Source organism: Eptatretus burgeri, chromosome 1, assembly GCF_056783735.1.
Source record: "Eptatretus burgeri isolate ZD-2024b chromosome 1, Ebu_testis_v1, whole genome shotgun sequence".
In the NCBI taxonomy this organism is placed as follows: Eukaryota; Metazoa; Chordata; class Myxini; order Myxiniformes; family Myxinidae; genus Eptatretus; species Eptatretus burgeri.
The window spans coordinates 8,041,990-8,064,796 of record NC_140961.1 but is presented as its reverse complement, the minus strand read 5'-3'; the positions used below and the strand labels follow the sequence as shown (position 1 = coordinate 8,064,796).

The 22,807-nt window shown below is 43.8% G+C and overlaps 1 protein-coding gene and 1 long non-coding RNA gene across 7 annotated transcripts in view; one reads left to right on the top strand and one right to left on the bottom strand.

The window, feature by feature from the left end:
• The window catches only part of LOC147033820 (disintegrin and metalloproteinase domain-containing protein 12-like), an 868,480-nt gene that overhangs the window by 474,174 nt on the left and 371,499 nt on the right, over positions 1-22,807 (bottom strand). The gene's annotated exons all lie outside the window — the stretch shown is intronic.
• LOC147033821 (uncharacterized) lies at positions 4,052-6,256 on the top strand. Its single transcript, XR_015055504.1, has 3 exons — positions 4,052-4,174; positions 4,985-5,154; positions 5,606-6,256. It is a non-coding gene; the product is annotated as an uncharacterized LOC147033821 (long non-coding RNA).

The following is a 22,807-nucleotide window of genomic DNA, read 5'->3' as shown; positions in this document are numbered from 1 at the left end:
GGGTCACACATCTAGAAGCAGATCAAGAAAACTAAAAATACACCCACAAAAAAACCCACGAATACGTGAAACACAGGGTCGCAAATGGAGAAGCAGATAAGAAAAACCACAAATACGTGAAGCACAGGGTCGCGAATGTAGAAGCAGGTGAGAAAAACCTCAAATACGTGAAGCACAGCGTCGCGAATGTAGAAGCAGGTGAGAAAAACCTTGAATACGTGAAGCACAGGGTCGCAAATGTAGAAGCAGGTCAGAAAAACCACGAATACGTGAAGCACAGGGTCACGAATGTAGAAGCAGGTGAGAAAAACCATGAATACATGAAGCACAGGGTCACAAATGTATAAGCAGGTGAGCGAAACCTCGAATACGTGAAGCACAGGGTCGCAAATGTAGAAGCAGGTGAGTGAAACCTCGAATACGTGAAGCACAGGGTCGCAAATGTAGAAGCAGGTGAGTGAAACCTCGAATACGTGAAGCACAGGGTCGCAAATGTATAAGCAGGTGAGTGAAACCTCGAACACATGAAGCACAGGGTCGCGAATGTAGAAGCAGGTGAGTGAAACCTCGAACACATGAAGCACAGGGTCGCAAATGTATAAGCAGGTGAGCGAAACCTCGAATACATGAAGCACAGGGTCACAAATGTATAAGCAGGTGAGCGAAACCTCGAATACGTGAAGCACAGGGTCACGAATGGAGAAGCAGGTGAGCGAAACCTCGAATACATGAAGAACAGGGTCACAAATGTATAAGCAGGTGAGCGAAACCTCGAATACGTGAAGCATAGGGTCGTGAATGTAGAAGCAGGTCAGAAAAACCACGAATACGTGAAGCACAGGGTTGCGAATGTAGAAGCAGGTCAGTGAAACCTTGAATACGTGAAGCACAGGGTCACAAATGTATAAGCAGGTGAGCGAAACCTTGAATACGTGAAGCACAGGGTGGTGAATGCAGAAGCAGGTGAGAAAAACCTCGAATATGTGAAGGACAGAGTGGTGAATGATGAAGCATGTCAGAAAAACCACGAATAAGTGAAGCACAGGGTCGCGAATGTTGAAGCAGGTGAGAAAAACCTCAAATACGTGAAGCACAAGGTGGTGAATATAGAAGCAGGTGAGAAAAACCTCAAATACGTGAAGCATAGGGTGGTGAATGTAGAAGCAGGTGAGAAAAACATCGAATACGTGAAGCACAGGGTCGCGAATGTGGAAGCAGGTGAAAAAAAACCATGAATAAGTGAAGCACAGGGTCACGAATGTAGAAGCAGGTGAGAAAAACCACGAATACGTGAAGCACAGGGTCACAAATGTATAAGCAGGTGAGCGAAACCTCGAATACGTGAAGCACAGGGTCGCAAATGTAGAAGCAGGTGAGTGAAACCTCGAACACATGAAGCACAGGGTCGCGAATGTAGAAGCAGGTGAGTGAAACCTCGAATACGTGAAGCACAGGGTCACAAATGTATAAGCAGGTGAGCGAAACCTTGAATACGTGAAGCACAGGGTGGTGAATGCAGAAGCAGGTGAGAAAAACCTCGAATATGTGAAGGACAGAGTGGTGAATGATGAAGCATGTCAGAAAAACCACGAATAAGTGAAGCACAGGGTCGCGAATGTTGAAGCAGGTGAGAAAAACCTCAAATACGTGAAGCACAAGGTGGTGAATATAGAAGCAGGTGAGAAAAACCTCAAATACGTGAAGCATAGGGTGGTGAATGTAGAAGCAGGTGAGAAAAACATCGAATACGTGAAGCACAGGGTCGCGAATGTGGAAGCAGGTGAAAAAAAACCATGAATAAGTGAAGCACAGGGTCACGAATGTAGAAGCAGGTGAGAAAAACCACGAATACGTGAAGCACAGGGTCACAAATGTATAAGCAGGTGAGTGAAACCTCGAACACATGAAGCACAGGGTCGCGAATGTAGAAGCAGGTGAGAAAAACCTCGAATACATGACGCACAGGGTGGCGAATGTAGAAGCAGGTGAGCGAAACCACGAATACGTGAAGCACAGGGTCACAAACGTATAAGCAGGTGAGAAAAACCTCGAACACGTGATGCACAGAGTCGCGACTGTCGAAGCAGGTGAGAAAAACCTCGAACACGTGATGCACAGAGTGGTGAATGATGAAGCAGGTGTCAGAAAAACCTCAAATACGTGAAGCACAGGGTCACGAATGCAGAAGCAGGTGAGAAAAACCTCAAATACGTGAAGCACAGGGTCACGAATGTAGAAGCAGGTGAGCGAAACCTCGAATACGCGAAGCACAGGGTGGTGAATGTAGAAGCAGGTGAGCAAAACCTCGAATACGTGAAGCACAGAGTCGCGACTGTCGAAGCAGGTGAGAAAAACCTCGAACACGTGATGCACAGGGTCACATGTATAAGCAGGTGAGAAAAACCTCGAACACGTGATGCACAGAGTCGCGACTGTAGAAGCAGGTGAGAAAAACCTCGAATAGTGAAGCACTGGGTCGCAAATGTAGAAGCAGGTGAGTGAAACCTCGAACACATGAAGCACAGGGTGGTGAATGTAGAAGCAGGTGAGAAAAACCTCAAATACGTGAAGCACAGGCTGGTGAATGCAGAAGCAGGTGAGAAAAACGTCGAATACGTGAAGCACAGGGTCACGAATGTAGAAGCAGGTGAGTGAAACCTTGAATACGCGAAGCACAGGGTGGTGAATGTAGAAGCAGGTGAGTGAAACCTCAAATACGTGAAGCACAGGGTCGCAAATGTAGAAGCAGGTGAGTGAAACCTCGAATACATGAAGCAGAGGGTCGCAAATGTAGAAGCAGGTGAGTGAAACCTCGAACACATGAAGCACAGGGTGGTGAATGTAGAAGCAGGTGAGAAAAACCTCGAATAGTGAAGCACTGGGTTGCGAATGTTGAAGCAGGTGAGTGAAAGCTTGAATACGTGAAGCACAGAGTCGCGAATGTAGAAGCAGGTGAGCGAAACCTCGAATACGCAAAGCACAGGGTGGTGAATGTAGAAGGTCAGAAAAACCACGAATAAGTGAAGCACAGGGTCGTGAATGTAGAAGCAGGTCATATTTTATGAGCCACGAATACACAGGGTCTGTGAATGGAGGAACCGCGAATGTCGGGGTCCGACACTATTTACTTTTTTATGCAGCATATTATAAAAGGATAACAGCGCGGACAATCCCCATAGGTTGGCATATATGGCGATGAGAAAATTCCTCCTGAGGAAGTGCCCCGCTGAGTGTGCTGCCATTGTTGCAACGTCACTGGAACCCAGAGTGCCACGAGAAGTGACGACACTTCCCCCATGATCATTGGCTGTTTGACTTGTCCAACAGTCCTGTGTTGTGTCTCATGGATTAGTCCGTACATCCATGTATGTGAGACGTGTGTGTGTGTGTGTGTGTGTGTGTGTGTGTGTGTGTGTGTGTGTGTGTGTGTGTGTGTGTGTGTGTGTGTGTGTGTGTGTGTGTGTGTGTGTGTGTGTGTGTGTGTGTGTGTGTAGCAGCTCCACTACGAGCCTTCAATGTTGTTAAAAAAACAAATTGTCATGGAATAGTCACCAAAGAATTGATGAGTCACCCTGTCCCAGGGTTTTCTTTTTTCTTCTTTTATAGGGATACACATGCTCGAGTCGAAATTGCATTATGTTCCACCTGTTTTGATGAACAATGCGACTGGCAGGACATCTTATATGCTGAGGACTTTTGGCTATTCTCGAAATCATCAAATAAATCAAACATAGCCTTAAATTTTGGAGCAAACTTTCGCAGGAGCATGCCAGACATTTCAGGAATTGTTACGGCTTATCCAGAATGCAGAATCCCGAGAGCATTTTGCAACATTTGCCTGATTGTCGTCGAGCTGTTGTCCACTCCGGCCAAGGTTTGGATGTCAACCAATTGCTATTTGTATGTTCACTCCCCATGGCTCGTCAGAACTCATGCTCAGCACTTGAGCCGAATGGGCTGATACGTTGGCTGGTTTTAACCAAAGCCTTAGATGGAGCTTGGTGAAAGACTTTAAAGTGATGTGCTGGTGACGTCAAGAGAGTTGAGATTTGGTGGGTAGGGGGGATTCAAGGAGAGAAGGGTGTGAGATGAGAGAGTCGTGGCATTACTATCGAGACTGAGCAGACAAGAGGAGAGGAATCACATCAAACTTTCATCGGTGGTTTGTTAACAGGTGTGGGCAAAGCAGCACGCATTCTTTCCTGCATTATGCTCGAAGTGCTATTTTTTAAAAATTTTGGATCAGATTCTATCACCAATCAAGAGACCGTGGTTCACACAACCACCAAAAGCTGGCATAGCTTTTATAATTCGGGCATAAAAATATCAGGATGACAAAATATTGTGAGATGATAAAATATCGTGAGATGACAGAATGATGACAGCATGTGATGTAAAAAACCAGTGAATTGTCATACGTTTGACCATTTTTGCAATGTTCAATTGTAAACAGTATATATCGAATTTATTATAAATCTGGAAAGTGGCAGCTCTGCCCGACTGCCGAGGTTTTGCACACCCTCAAGCTCTTTCGAAATGACGTACTGTCAGACTCCGACATTCGCGTTTCTGCTATTCGCAGACCCCGCATATTCGCAGTTCATAAAATGTAACCTGCTTCCCCAATTTGCGACCCCGTGCTTCACACATTTGCAGATTTTTTTTCGTGAATTCATGGTTTTTCTGATGTACTTATACATTCACGACCCTGTGCTTTACGTATTCGCTTTTTTTTTGCGGTCGTATACACGGTTTTTCAAGGGATTTTTGATTTTGCTTTATGAACCACGAACTGCCAGGAACCTATCCCCCTTTTTCCCATTGAAACAATGCCCCGACATTCGCGGATTCAACATTGGCGGAATTTTTCAGGAATGTATCCCCCACGAATGTCGGGGTCTGACAGTATTTTCATCATTGAATGTGTGTTTCACAATTACGCATATGTAGAAACACAAATGGCTGATGGTAGGACAATCACCAGCATGTTATGGTGGGGCAAAGAAGCCGTACAGGGCCCTGAGATCTCTGAAGATCTGATCAGACGGATTCTTAACGACTTCCTAATCGGCTGTTCGTGTTGCCGGATAGCATCTCTGGAAGGTTGGATTCTTTCTGTGGAAACCCTCCAGGACTCCGGGACTTTGTGAGCAGGTATGATCTCACTGGCTTTCGGGAGATGCTATATGATGTCTCGGGACATATTTAATGTGGTTCATTGAAGGTGTTTCAGATGTTTGTTTGTCAGCAGTTCCTGTCACCTATGAGTTATTATTATTAAACATTTTGAAATTGCCCTTGGTTCGATTCTTTAGTTTGCTCAAAAGTGTTTAAAATGATGATAGAGGGAATCGCCCTGTGCAATGGCATGAAGGCCTTTCCAAAGTGGCGTTCAAGACATCATTTCAAAAGGGTTGTATTGGGTAGTGCTATGACTGAGTAGAAGGGTGGATGGTGGAAAGGGTCTGATCTGAATCTCTGCCGGAGGTTTACACGCCAATCGAGTCGAGTGGCCATTCTAACTTACACCCTGTATTGTTGCCTGTTGATGTAAATCTGATCTTAATGCACCTCTTATATGTGTATTTATTTTCCTTTATTTCAGATCATTCATCATCACGTGTGTTGAGGTTACAATAATTAAAAAAAATGTTCCCCATGAAATCATGAAAGCGACCCTATCGCTATCGTGTGAAATGTGATCATTACAAAAGAGAAATGGACTCTGACTACCAAGAAACGCATGTCAAAAAGGCACACAGTGGCTTGAAGTGTACATTCGGGCAAAGTAGCCATCGTTCGGGAAAATCTGTAGCCGCCTCCCTCAAAAAAATTGGCTCGTACGCCCATGTTACTTCGCCATCTTACATGCTTCTGGCAATGCTCAGGGCTATTTCAGCTATTTCAACTGTGGCACTTAATGTCTGCTGCTACAACCCTGAAGGCTTTTTCACCTGTACCAAGCAGATGGTATCACCAATTGCAGCACTTCATGCACCTTGAATGCCATCAGGGCTCTTCTATCTATGTCAACTGCTGCACTGCCGAAGCCCTGAGGGCACTCCACTGTACCAAAGGCCAATCATTCGCCGTTGAAGATCTGCAAATACCGTCGGATGAAACTGCAATCTCCCCCTTCCTCAACACCCCTCTCTCCTCCTCGATCTGCCGTTCTGGGGTTTCACTCAGTTTGACCTCTTACTCTCAATACCTTTTATATAATTTATGGGCAATTTCACCCTTACAGAAGTGCAGTTCGGACACATTCAATCAGATACAGTGATGGCAGATTAATAGGTGGGTGGCTTCTATGATGCCTTTGCGAAGGAGATGACTTAGTATTCTGACCAGACCCAGAGGGAAGTATTAAAGTTCCTCTATTTATGTCATGGTGAGTCAAAATATTACCATTACAGATGTGTGCAAATAAAACCACTTTTTGCCATTTCCTGTGAAATGAACCAGCAGAGTACTATCACCATGTGTGCAGTTCATGAGATACATCATTCATACAGGTATGTGCCAATGGCCATCGTGCCCTGAGTTGTCAAGGAGAGGTCTATGTCATACGTTATGGACATCCGGTACTTTCGTTACGGATGTACCCTTTTGATGTTATGGACGTACATGAATGTTAAACAACATGACACACAACAAAACTCCATCAAGTTACAAAATGTTTCTTGTTACAACGAAGAACAGAACTCAATGTCCTTCAGAAAGAACTCTACTGATCAATAAATCAATAATAATAGACATTCATATCGAGCAGGTTGTCAAATAACAGGTATGTTAAATAATGAGCTTCTCAATGTCTCCCAAGACCCACAACAGTGTACCCCGATTTCGTTCAGATATCCATCAAAATATTTTTGTTACATCCAGAAGACACTAAAGACAAATTCAGCATTGAACCTTATACTCCCATCACAAAATATTCTGGTGATGTCTTCCATATACGTCAACCAACAAGGCTGCACCCGTTGGTTGCTGTGAAGTCAAAACAAAATTCTAAATTATGTTGAGAATTAGGGAAATTTTTTGTCAACTGATGAAGATTTTCGGAGAATACAAGCAGTTTGGGTGGATATGTTTCCCTAAATTTTTTGAAAATCTCATTCTGAACACAGAATTCATTTAAATTTAACCATGGCAACTAGTCCACGGCAACCAGTGAGTGCAAATACTAACAAGTTGTTTTCACTAAAACACTCAACATAAACAATCTTATAATTTGCCAACAAATGATTAGATTGTCGTTTAATACCACTAATCTACAAACAGTAATGCCAAATGTACGTCTTTAAAGCAACATTTTTGAACGAATGGTGTTCAGTATGAATCCATCGAGTATTTTTCAATTAAACCACGCTCGATATTGAGTGTTTAAAAAAAAACAAATTAATAGCCTCGTTGAACTGTATATTCAGGCATCAACAAACAGAAATCATTCAGATAGTTACGGACGTACTCACTTCATCGTCTGCAGCAGTTTTGGGTGAACCGTCGTCATCTGTTGTTTCCATATTATCACTTCTACTTTGAGGTTGAAATGATCATATACACTGATGTGAGAAAAAAACGAGCTGAGGAAATTTAATATTCTCTGTTTTCAAAGATTGTGTTGCGGACGTACATGAAATGTGTACGTCCGTAACGTACGTCCATAACGTGATTTTCGGCTTCACACCCAAAACTGAAACCTTCAGAAAGATGCCAATTTTTTTCGTTGAGTAAGTTGTACTTTTACAACCTAAATGTTGCATTTTCTTATTGAGTATCAGGTCTGGTGTATGAATTTGAAGTATTCTTTCGTTACGGACATGCATGGAGGGGCAGTAGAGCAATTCCATGAACATTTCAACCAAGAATAACAAAATTCAACTTCTTTGTAGTGATGCGGATGGTGTAAATTTTCGACACTGACATTCTGCTGTTTTAAAAAACAGTGGCGGTCTCCATCCAAAATGTCAGCTGAAATATTGTGACGCATATTTGAATTATTGATATGCTGGGGGCAAAATATCCAGTAAAATTGAGGCTGTCAGAAGTACAGGTGGTACAGAGTCAAAATATTGTCTAATCATCCAATCTTCTGGTCGTGGCAATCGACCAACTTCTGTTTTATCACCATGTGAAACAAATGTGGGGATTTATGTGATAGTTTTCATGAATCAGTATGTCGGGATTTGATCAATTCTGTTTCATTGTTCCACCACATTTGATTATATTTATTCCCCTTTATTATTTGAGCTCAACTGCTGGTTCATTGCAATATAATAAGTTATCATTAGTTATTAATTATGATTTGTCGTGTGCTATTTGTTCTTGTATGCCTGTAATTAATTATTTGTTTATAATCAAAATGTTTTTACTTGTTGGTTTCCATTTGGTGTCCCTCTCTTGACCATCATCATGCACGGATACCCGTCGTGCTCAAGCTTCATTGAGAATGTATGCCTCTCTTACCTCTCTCTCTCTCCCAACCAAATCAATTTGATATTCAAAATACAAAGCAATATAATCTGCTCTGTAACCTGACTTTTCAAACACATTCTGCTTTTCCATCAACAAATAAAGTTTAAATTTTTTCTCCATTAGTCAGAAAAAAACATGAATTTCCACCTGAATGGAAGACATCAAATAAGAAACGAGATATAATTTTCCACTTATACACGGAGTGCTCCAAAATGTTATACAAACAACAACAACAACAACAACATGAAATACAGTTAAGCAAAACACAGCAACCATTTAACCAGCAACCATTTAACGAAGAATATAAAGAACTTAAAAACATATTGATGTACACTACTTTCTCACTATTATTACCTCCTCCACTGAAGGTGGACCGAGGTTATGTTTTCACCCTTGTTTGTCTCTGTCTGTTTGTATGTCTGTTTGTTTGTTTCTTTGTCTGTGAGCAGAATATCTCAAAAATTTATTCGGACAAAACTTAGATCTTCACGAAAAAATCAAATGAATTGTTCCTTGTCACACACCCAATCGATCCACCAAATTTCTTCCAAATCCGTCCATAACATTTTGAGATATCCTGCTCACAGGCAGACAGACAGACAGACAGGGGTGAAAACATAACCTCCGTCCACCTTTGGTTGTGGAGGTAACTATCCATGTACTTGCCTCTGGGGTCTGGGCTGACAGGTATAGGGTTTTATTTCTTCTGAGGCCTTCCATATTTGATTGGGTACTGTTGCACATTGTGGTGCCAGCAGACAGACCTCATTGGAGAGCATGTACTCCATTGAAAGCGATATATGTGATGTAAAGCTGGCTACATCGTGGACATAAAAATATTCCATTGCATCTTTCACAAGAATAGGCCTTGCGCCAGGATACTAGAGCCACGTACTCCATGTTAATAAATAAATAGGATGTCCTTGCTACTTATGGATTTTAAGTAAAAGTTTGGACGTGGACATTAAATTAATTACTCGTGTAAGTAGTTAAATGAATATGATTCGGATGATTCATTGTTGGCAAAGGAATTTTGGACCGGGCTTCAACAACAAGTTTGGCCCATGGGTTTCATCAACCCTGAGGCTTAATGCCCCTGAACATTAGGAATTTGGAATTTGTCCAGCATGCCTGAAACAATTGCGTACTTTAAGCGAAAGACACCATGGGATCTTTGTCGTCTACCAGCTTAGGCTACAGATGGTCCTCAGCTGAAAGTACATTCGAGGGACCAGACACTACATTCTCTGATGCAATGCGTGGCCTGTGAATCACAAGTCTGATGGGATGTTTTGAGGCTTTGTATTGAACCAGGACTCGAGAACGTAAATGCAAGTGTGCTACTTCTGTGCTATCCTGCCTGACATTTGGTTTTGAGAAAATATGTAAGAATCAAGTATGATGGTCCAAATATGGAAGAAACTCTGATTGCACATACGTTATCTTGTACTTTCTTGTCCATACAATCATTATATAATTGGTTTGCAAATAGTCAAACCCACTGAGAGGTCAAAAAATATATATATATATATATATATATATATATATATATATATATATATATATATATATATATATATATATATATATATATATATATACACACTTGTGTATGTGTGTGTCTCCTACATAACTCCAAAACCATAAAATCTAGCAATCTGAAACTTTGCGTGCATACGAGGGGAACTCCACGGAAGTGCAAGAGTGAAAACAGGGTGTTTGGGTTAATTTAAACCCCTTTTAAAGATAATTAACAACCTTATTTAATGATATCCTTTATCAGGTGCATCCTCAGCCACCTCGCTCTTTGGGGTCTTCACGCATCTCCTCAGTAACCTCGCCGGGGTTTGAAGCCGCCATATTTTTGGGCCTGATCAACTATGCCTTGACTTGGAACAGGCCGCAACGATATTTTTTCAGGATAAAGTTATTTTTTCAACTTCCTCACTCATATACTTGAATGCCTGTTCATCATCGCTAAGATTCGCTGTGTATATCGCATTTGTAAATGCTATTGTTTTCAAATTAGGAGCTTGGAGCGATTTCATGCATTGTATGATCCGATTTTCCATGATCTACTCTCACAGACTAATTAAAGTCTATTAACTAAATATTATATTATTAATCAAGATATATATATATATATATATATATATATATATATATATATATATATATATATATATATATACATATACACACATACATACACACACACACACACACACACACACACACACACACACACACACACACACACACACACACACACACACACACACACACACACACACACACACACACACACACACACACCGATGCAATGCCATTTGAACAGTAATTGCAAATATTGATTGAGTGCGTGCCATTTGGGGGGGTGGGTGGGGGGGGGAGAAGAGGGAAGGAAAACAAATTTGTCTGTGCAAAAGTGCTTTATCATCAGTGTTGCCCAGGTAAAAAAAGGAAATTGTAATACCCTCTGCTACCACGACCAGTTGGCGCGACAAGGTACACATTCACATCGACAATTTATATACCGCCCACCACCCACATCCCCGCGTGAGGCTGCGGTCAGTCACATAGCCATTGTTACCCCCACACATGTCATGACACACAGACATGCACATGCATGCGTACACACACATCACACACACAACACACACCCACAGACACAGTAGTATTTGTTCCCCGTGTTTGGAGTTTATAACTTAAACGTTTTGGCCATGCATAGGACAGAGACAGAGAGACAGAGAGAGTGAGAGTGAGAGTGAGAGTGAGAGTGAGAGTGAGAGTGTGAGAGAGTGAGAGAGTGAGAGAGAGAGAGACACACACACAGAGACAGAGAGAGAGAGAGAGAGAGACAGATTTTTTTTTGCCTTTTTTAGATGTAGATATTTTGTCAAGGGCTGTAAGTCGGATGTCATGTCTGCTTGTACGTTTGGGTGATAAAGAAATAATCCCATGGTGTCTTTCATAAGAGTGGACCTTTGAGTTGATTCTTGAGGCAAATATTAAACTCCTGCAATGTTATTTAAAACCCATTGAGAATGTCATGATGTTAGTGGCCTGGCAGGATAGTCGAGGTACTGTATGCACACTCATGTTGGAGCGGTTTCGTCTGAGTTTGACTCCCGACCCAGTTATTAAGTGTCACCAGGGCGTTTGGCATGCAGGGCGATGGTTCAATGTGCGCACTATCCATCGGAAGGACGTCTGCTAGCACTGGTCATCGGTGGACTTTAAACATCTCATGGTGTCTTTTGTGAAGAGTAGGTGAGTTATCACCGGAAACGCAAACAAATTCCAAATTACTGCTCTAACCTCGATGGGGTAATGAATCAGTGGCACAGCTGCACTCCCAGGAATGAGGCAAACCAGCAGCAACACATGACACACAAATGAGCGAATGGATCGATGTCGTCTCTCTTTGGCATCACGACGTCGTGATTCCAACTGAGAGATAATCTTCTGGCTGGTACTGCAGTCACTCCGAGCTATTCAAAATGAAACACAAAATTAATGTAACAAATGAACAGTTACAGTTTGTCACCATTATTAATTTTTTACCTTCGGATGCTTATTTGACAAAAGCTGTGTTAAGCAGAAATTATATCTTGTTGCATATCTTAATTATTTGTCTGCATCATCATGTTAGTTTTTCTTTCTTATTTTTCCTCGTCTTTCTCGCTGTATACCAGCCAACCCCATTCTGCCCAAACTTGAACCGTCTGCCAATTTTGAAAATTGCAACTTTGGGAATTTTTCGATAATTTATGCCAAGGCAGCCACCACCTCTTGTGCACGATTGGCTGTGAAAAAGTACATCTGATGTCACACATTGGTTATGGCCAATTGAATAAGACCTGGCTGCCTCAACCGATTCTATTGGAAAATTCAATGAATTTGCATTTAATGCTTATTCACACATTTTACATCCAACATTTACAGGTGATATTCAGTATTTTGATCATCCAGTACCTATACATACAATAAGATTTTTCAGGTGCATTGTGTTAAACTTCAAACCAAGAAAAAACAAAATCAGCATCCTTTTTCAAGAGAGGTACAGTAGGGTGCATCAAACGCCCCCTTTTTTGCGAAAGTTTGAAAAACATAACGGCGATAGGACAGATGTGTTTGAATACATGAAAAAACATTTCTCATTTTTTTTCAGAATTTTCGGTCATCATCTTGGGGGTCCACATCGGGGTCAAATTTCAGGCACGCAGCTCCTGCGCATTTTTCAGAATAAATGTTATTTTTCGCTGTATAGTGATCAAAACTTGTGTCTAGTGGTGAAATAATTCTGACATATCAATGTATTGCTCCTTTGGTGATGTTTGTAACATGGTTGGCTTGTAATTTGTTGGCACAGTTTCCTGGAAAATTTGATTGGCTCTATATCACTGGAACATCACCAAAGGAGCAGTACATTGATATGTCAGAATTATTTCACCACCAGACACAAGTTTTGATCACTATACAGTGAAAAATAACACTTATTCTGAAAAATGCGCAGGAGCTGCGTGCCTGAAATTTGACCCCGATGTGGACCCCCAAGATGATGACCGAAAATTCTGAACAAAAATGAGAAATGTTTTTTCATGTATACAAACACATCTGTCCTATCGCCGTTATGTTTTTCAAACTTTTGCAAAAAAGGGGGCGTTTGATGCACCCTAAGGTACAGTATCATATTAAAATATGCTATTTGGGATGTGTGTGTGTGTCTGTCTGAACGCAATACATTCGGTCGTTACTCATCCGATCTCAACCAAACTTGACAGGACTACTAAGGGTCACATGATGGAGGTTGCAGCGACTTAATTTGCTACCTAGCTTATCGTAGCATTTCGTGTGGCACCCCTACCAGAAGTAAAAATTCGATAAACCACAAATACATATTATGCTTACCTTTTTAAACAGTCACTACTGATGTTTGACACTAAACCCAAAGTTTTTGAGACATTATTTGCTTATCATGTACCCACAGACTAATGGACCCGAGTCTAGATCGACTCCAATCCATATACCTCAGAGAGGGTAATAACATGACCTTTCCTGTCGCTGCGTTGGGAGCAGGTGTACTAGTTCATTTAAATGTCCCTTTTGACCGAGGAAGACAACTCTCTTCGATGGGTCAATGTGTGCAGGTAAGTGGAACTTTAAGGAAACAGTGAACAAAATGTTCCATAAAAAGTAAGACATGCAAATTTATGATCAACTTTTGTTCTCCTTTTTAACTCGGATAATAATATGTTTTGAAGAGCAAGTTTGAAGGCAAACTGTTCCAGTCGAACATTAATGGTGTTGTGGAAATGGCTCCTCGGGGTTAATAGTAATTAGAAGAGAGCAATTATTCCTCAAAAGTGAATGTCTAGCATAAACGTAAAGTAATTAATTGTGATATCAGATATGCGTCACTTTGATGTCCGGTGTGACAGGGTATACCCACCCATGTGTCTGCATTGCCACTTTTACCGTTCTGCCCTATGTAATATTATTTTGCATACAGAGTTGAGGCTCGTGGAAGAGCAAGTGCACTGAATAGATCAGGACGTAACAGGACAAAAGGAGCAGCAGAGAGAGGGGGGGCACTGACAGTGGAGTTTAAGGACAAGATAGGGGGACATTTAGACAAGCAATGGGTGTGGAGAGCAAGGGGGGGCAATAAAGGACACAATGGGTGGACAGGATAGAAAACAGAAGGAAACTCTCAAGAAGGAAAAACTGGAAATTTGGAAGGAGGTGGGATTGGGGTGGAATGGGAGGTAGCAAAGATTGTGGTTTTGGACTGGGGATGATCCAAGATGGTGGTGAACAGCTGCCTTGAAGACCCGGATGAAAGAGTGAGATTGAAAAGAATGGGGAAGTTGGTTCCACAGGTGGTAAAAAAAAAAAAAGAATAAGAAAATAAGTAAAGGTGAGCAGTGATCCAGAATTTAGTAGCTTCACCAGAAGGGGTTTGATGGTGGACCGTGGGTGCCCTTTGGATAAACTTGCAGGGGGGTGGGGGGACAAAACATGTAAAGAAGAGAGAGACAGAGAGACAGACACAGACAGACACAGACAGACACAGACACAGACAGACACAGACAGACACAGACAGACACAGACAGACACAGACACAGACAGACACAGACAGACACACACAGACACAGACAGACACAGACAGACACAGACAGACACAGACAGACACAGACACAGACAGACACAGACAGACACAGACAGACACAGACAGACACAGACACAGACAGACACAGACAGACACAGACAGACACAGACAGACACAGACACAGACAGACACAGACAGACACAGACAGACACAGACACAGACAGACACAGACACAGACAGACACAGACACAGACAGACACACACAGACACAGACAGACACACACAGACACAGACAGACACAGACACAGACAGACAGACACAGACAGACACAGACAGACACAGACAGACACAGACAGACACAGACAGACACAGACAGACACAGACACAGACACAGACAGACACAGACAGACACAGACAGACACAGACACAGACAGACACAGACAGACACAGACAGACACAGACAGACACAGACACAGACAGACACAGACAGACACAGACAGACACAGACAGACACAGACACAGACAGACACAGACAGACACAGACAGACACAGACAGACACAGACACAGACAGACACAGACACAGACAGAAAGACACAGACACAGACAGACACACACAGACACAGACAGACACACACAGACACAGACAGACACAAACACAGACAGACACACACAGACAGACACAGACACAGACAGACACAGACACAGACAGACACAGACACAGACACAGACACAGACAGACACAGACAGACACAGACAGACACAGACACAGACAGACACAGACACAGACAGACACAGACACAGACAGACACAGACACACACACATACACACAGACACAGACACAGACAGACACAGACACAGACACAGACAGACACAGACAGACACAGACAGACACACACAGACACACACAGACACACACACACACAGACACAGACACAGACAGACACAGACACAGACAGACACAGACACAGACAGACACAGACACAGACAGACACAGACACAGACAGACACAGACACAGACAGACACAGACACAGACAGACACAGACAGACACAGACACAGACAGACACAGACACAGACAGACACAGACAGACACAGACAGACACAGACACAGACACAGACAGACACAGACAGACACAGACACAGACACAGACACAGACAGACACAGACACAGACAGACACAGACAGACACAGACACAGACAGACACAGACACAGACAGACACAGACACAGACAGACACAGACACAGACAGACACAGACACAGACAGACACAGACACAGACACAGACAGACACAGACACAGACACAGACAGACACAGACACAGACACAGACAGACACAGACAGACACACACAGACACAGACAGACACAGACACAGACAGACACAGACAGACACAGACAGACACAGACAGACACAGACAGACACAGACACAGACAGACACAGACACAGACAGACACAGACACAGACAGACACAGACACAGACAGACACAGACACAGACAGACACAGACACAGACAGACACAGACACAGACAGACACAGACACAGACAGACACAGACACAGACAGACACAGACACAGACAGACACAGACAGACACAGACAGACACAGACAGACACAGACACAGACAGACACAGACACAGACAGACACAGACACAGACAGACACAGACAGACAGACACAGACAGACAGACACAGACAGACACAGACACAGACACAGACAGACACAGACAGACACAGACACAGACAGACACAGACACAGACAGACACAGACACAGACAGACACAGACACAGACAGACACAGACACAGACAGACACAGACACAGACAGACACAGACACAGACAGACACAGACACAGACACAGACAGACACAGACACAGACACAGACAGACACACACAGACACACACATACACACACAGACACAGCCAGACACAGACAGAGACAGACACACACAGACACAGACAGACACACTCAGACACAGACACACCCAGACACAGACAGACACAGACACAGACAGACACAGACCCAGACAGACACAGACAGACACAGACACAGACAGACACAGACACAGACAGACACAGACAGACACAGACACAGACACAGACAGACACAGACAGACACACACAGACACAGACAGACACAGACACAGACAGACACAGACACAGACAGACACACACAGACACAGACAGACACACACAGACACAGACAGACACAGAAACAGACAGACACAGACACAGACAGACACAGACACAGACAGACACAGACAGACACAGACAGACACAGACACAGACAGACACAGACACAGACAGACACAGACACAGACACAGACAGACACAGACACAGACACAGACAGACACAGACAGACACAGACACAGACAGACACAGACACAGACAGACACAGACACAGACACAGACAGACACAGACAGACACAGACACAGACAGACACAGACACAGACAGACACAGACAGACACAGACACAGACAGACACAGACACAGACACAGACACAGACACAGACACAGACACAGACACAGACACAGACACAGACACAGACACAGACACAGACACAGACAGACACAGACACAGACACAGACAGACAGACACAGACAGACACAGACACAGACAGACACAGACACAGACAGACACAGACACAGACAGACACAGACAGACAGACACAGACACAGACAGACAGACACAGACAGACACAGACACAGACAGACACAGACACAGACAGACACAGACACAGACAGACACAGACAGACACAGACACAGACAGACACAGACAGACACAGACACAGACAGACACAGACAGACACAGACACAGACAGACACAGACACAGACAGACACAGACACAGACAGACACAGACACAGACAGACACAGACACAGACAGACACAGACACAGACAGACACAGACAGACAGACACAGACACAGACAGACACAGACACAGACAGACACAGACACAGACAGACACAGACACAGACAGACAGACACAGACACAGACAGACACAGACACAGACAGACACAGACACAGACAGACACAGACACAGACAGACACAGACACAGACAGACACAGACACAGACACAGACAGACACAGACACAGACAGACACAGACACAGACAGACACAGACACAGACAGACACAGACACAGACAGACACAGACACAGACAGACACAGACACAGACACAGACAGACACAGACACAGACAGACACAGACACAGACAGACACAGACACAGACAGACACAGACACAGACACAGACACAGACACAGACAGACACAGACACAGACAGACACAGACACAGACAGACACAGACACAGACACAGACACAGACACAGACACAGACAGACACAGACACAGACAGACACAGACACAGACACAGACAGACACAGACACAGACACAGACACAGACAGACACAGACACAGACACAGACAGACACAGACACAGACACAGACAGACACAGACACAGACAGACACAGACACAGACACAGACACAGACACAGACACAGACACAGACAGACACAGACACAGACACAGACACAGACACAGACACAGACAGACACAGACACAGACACAGACACAGACACAGACACAGACAGACACAGACACAGACACAGACACAGACACAGACAGACACAGACACAGACACAGACACAGACAGACACAGACACAGACACAGACACAGACACAGACAGACACAGACACAGACACAGACACAGACAGACACAGACACAGACACAGACAGACACAGACAGACACAGACACAGACACAGACAGACACAGACACAGACACAGACAGACACAGACAGACACAGACACAGACACAGACACAGACAGACACAGACACAGACACAGACACAGACACAGACACAGACACAGACACAGACAGACACAGACACAGACAGACACAGACAGACACAGACAGACACAGACAGACACAGAAAGAGAGAAAGAGAGAAAGAGAGAAAGAGAGAAAGAGAGAAAGAGAGAAAGAGAGAAAGAGAGAAAGAGAGAAAGAGAGAAAGAGAGAAAGAGAGAAAGAGAGAAAGAGAGAAAGAGAGAAAGAGAGAAAGAGAGAAAGAGAGAAAGAGAGAAAGAGAGAAAGAGAGAAAGAGAGAAAGAGAGAAAGAGAGAAAGAGAGAAAGAGAGAAAGAGAGAAAGAGAGAAAGAGAGAAAGAGAGAAAGAGAGAAAGAGAAAGAGAGAGAGAGAGAGAGAGAGAGAGAGAGAGAGAGAGAGAGAGAGAGAGAGAGAGAGAGAGAGAGAGAGAGAGAGAGAGAGAGAGAGAGAGAGAGAGAGAGAGAACCGACCGATCTGTGATGGGAAAGTGACAGGCACATCGACTCAGCTTCAGTGCAGAAGTTTCCAATGACCTTGGAGACCTTGGTTTCTCTGGCATCAAGATGAACAAGGTGTGAGGTAGGGGAGCAAGCTGTCGATGAAGGAGGCCTTGTAGTTGGACAGGAGTTCAGGTGTGCCACATAACAACTTTGTATGACAGAGGATATCTAGTCAGTTACTGGCTTTGGGGGCCAATTTGGAAATGTGGTTTGCCAAAGAAAGATTGTGGCTGATGTTGAGACTTGAGGAGTTGGAGTGAAAGAACTTCCTCAAGAGGATTGTTAAGAAAGTAGATGGGGGTGGGGTGGGGGGGGGGTATGGATAGATAAAGGTGATTATCCAGAGAGTTAGAAATCCCTAATGAAAATCAGGAATAAGACTTGGACCAGAACACTACCTCGGGGCACTCGAGCCTCGACAGCTGAGAGGGTCGATGAGAGGATTCCGGTGACAGACACACATTGCCGATAAGAGTTGAGGAAGTCAGGAAGCCATGTGTGGAATATGCCTTGGATGCCATTGGCAGAGAATTTGCAGAGCAGGGCAGGATGACAGACTACGTCGCAAGCACGAGATATGTCCAAGGAGACGACCCTGATCTCATGTCTGACATTGAGGGCTTCCAACCATTGTTGGATGAGTGGAATCAGCATGTCCAAAGTACATTGACCTGGTCTGAATCCAAATTGGTGATCTGAGATGAGTTGTTTGGAGAAAAGGAAGGATTTCATTCCAGTTTCTATGGTGGATTCCATGACCTTGCTGGTGATTGTAAGTAGATAAGGGGATAAGTTTTTGCTCCTTTTTATGTAATTCAGTAATGGTGGCTGATTTCCAAGTAGATGAAAGATGACCTGGGGGCAAATGATTGGATGAAATGGCAGAGAGATGATGTGCAAGAGCAGTTTTTTAGAATGCATGAGCTGATGCTGTCCGGTCCAATAACAGCAGTCAGAGTTGAGAGTCATCACAAACTTCTCCACCTTCTCATGTGCAAAAGATGCACAGTCCAGGAGCAGTTGGGTGTGACTGGAAGGGTGGGTAAGGAGAGTGAGGGGTTGTGGACACAAGATTTGGAAGCAAACACAGAATTGAGGCATTCGACCTTCTCACGAGCGGAGTCGGCTGTGATGGCATTTGATGAGAGGGAAAGGATGGAAGAGGAACATACATCAGAGACAGACATAGTGAGTTGCAACCAGGTTTTATAGGAAGGAGACAAGTTTGAAAATTCAATCTTGAGGTTGGACAGATGTTGTTTTCTGCTCTCCTAAGAATGGACACACACTTGTTGTGGGCTTCTTGTTGTGAACTGAGATTGCTTTTTGTCAAATTTGCCTTCCAGAAAGAGACAGCAAGTTGTTTCAGAGCAACTGCCTCATCACAACTGTCCAAAATGTCCTCTTCGCATTCACAATGCCTAGCATTGCAAGATTTTGCAGCAAACACCGTCAACTGGGCTGTCATCATTCAGAGCTTTTGGGTGAGAGTTCAATAAGGTCACTCCACACACTATATTGGCCCATGTCCAATGGTGAGCGAGTGGGAAGGAGTATTGTGCATCATCCGTGAAGCATGGTCCCAAGAGCATAAAGGTGGGGGCGATAACAGAAGTGGAAGAAGATACCACAGAAGCCCAGAGCAGAAGGCCACTCTGTTGAACTGCTCTCAGTGTGCAAAAGCCACGCCCCCACTCAACCAGCCCCCACAGAGCCAGCCCCCTCCCCGCCTCTCCCCCTCCTTACAGGTGTCATGGCAGGAGCTGATTTGCCAGCTGCCGACGGGCTCAGGGCCTGTTCACAAATCGTGCCATCTCCACCAACTCTGCCAGGTTTATCAGAACACTCTGTTGTCCATCTATTGTGGTGTGTCTGAGGGCCCAATAGGACATGAATAATTAAGGAATCCAGCACATTATTGGTTTCGTGAGCGTGAATGTCGGATGTGGGTTAAGAGGTTTCCATTATTACTGAATGTGATTGATTGCTTCCTTCTGTTTCCTTCCCCCATACTATTTTATTATGAAATATACCTGGACTCTTGGGGTGGAGGTGAAATCTGATTGTTATGGTTGAAGGATAATTGGTCACGATTCGTCGCACCGCACACCTGGATTCGTCGCACCGTCACACGTCAGGCTCACTCGGCCTAATGTGCATCCGATGTGCGACGTCTAATCGGCATAACGCTGGACCAAATGGGACTTCCATTCCATATGGGATCATGGCAATAGGCGCGTGATCTAGCAGGGAGGACCATAAAAAGTTGGACCGTTACAGTTGTATTAAAGGGATTCTTTGGATTGGAACCAGGCAGCTGGGATGACCGGACATCCACAATCATCCCTAAAAAGTCATGGAAGCACATGTGAAAAATAATGATCCACGATGAAGACATAATACCCACTTGTGGCCTGACCATTCAATCAAGCGTGAATACCGAAAACCTGGCAATGAGACCAGACATCATACTCAGAAATAAGAAAAGGACATCATTGCGAGCTGCAGTATTAGTATTTGATCCCAAAGACATTGCTCAAAATTACTCAGAAATAACAAGAGCGAAGTGCAAATAAAGAACGAAGAAAAATATAATACGAGTTTCCTTTCAAAGAGGAACTTCACTGGAGGGGGAAGCCATTTGGCCCATCAAGCCTGTGCAATGATTGCCAACCTATGGTTGTTTTTTATGCTCTCTCCTTTTTAAATGCCGAGCATCAAGCAAGGAAGCAGCAAGTATCATTTTAAATGTCTTCGGGATGATTCGGCCAGGATTTGAACCACTGACTTCCCAGACTCAAAGTCGACGCTTTAAGTATTATGCAACCAAATCTGGTTCAAAAATGCCATAAAAAGAGAGCATGAAAACTGAAGAAAGCCGATGTCATCCTAGTAATAGGCAGAGTGGCAAGATGAGAGCGATTAACTGTCGCCTTGCGGAGTACGTCGCAGTTGGAAATACCAGGAACCTGGTTCTAGCAACAGATACATCAAGTTTGAACGCGAGTTGTGTTTTTCTATTCCCTGATTGCCGACTTGATTAGACCTAACCGTTTCATTGACACATTCAATAAAAATGTCGGAAGTGATATTCAGACAGTTTCGTTACTTATTCAGATTGAATGCATTTCCAGCTTTCCATAAAGTTTAGAGGTTGCACATGATCAATTTCAAAGAAGGGCATGTTAGAGATGTGAACATGTTAAAAAATAAAATATAACTATCCGTGATTGCAAAGCTGCATGAACTTCCACCTTACCTGTCCACAGCGTCGTCATGGTGTTTATCGCAAAAGCTAACTTCAAAAACTCCCAGCATATCTGATCCTCACTGGAAGTGATTTTTCCATGCTCAAAATAAAATATAAATAAAACACATCACTTTCAGCCTGCCGCACACCTTCCTAGTTCGGTGAGAACCACAATTTTTGCCGCTGCCATTACTCAAACATGCTTTAGGGTGGAAATTTGATTGACGAGGTCTCGGGTGACATGTGGCCTGCTGTGGGGGCGGCGGTGCAATGGGGAGCGACGGCGGGCCCTAGCCAGGTCCAATATCCGCAGGCCAATTTGCAGCTGGCAGCGGAAGACATTCCAAGGAAGACAAATTCTCAGGTCAAACTGCTTTTAAATATCAGATCCCCAAGCACGCTGCACAAGCACGAAGCACGGCTATGGAATACAAAACGGAAGCCAACGGTTGATCCACGGAAGGGATGATGATAAACGAAATTACAAACATTGCTCTCCATCCTCCCATCAATCGTCACGCTTCCTGTGGTATCCAACAGAACACAAGTGCACATTTACTTATAGAAATGATAAAATAAATCTTCTGACGACAGGACCTTAGCAACCATCAGGCAATGGATAGCGATACAAAT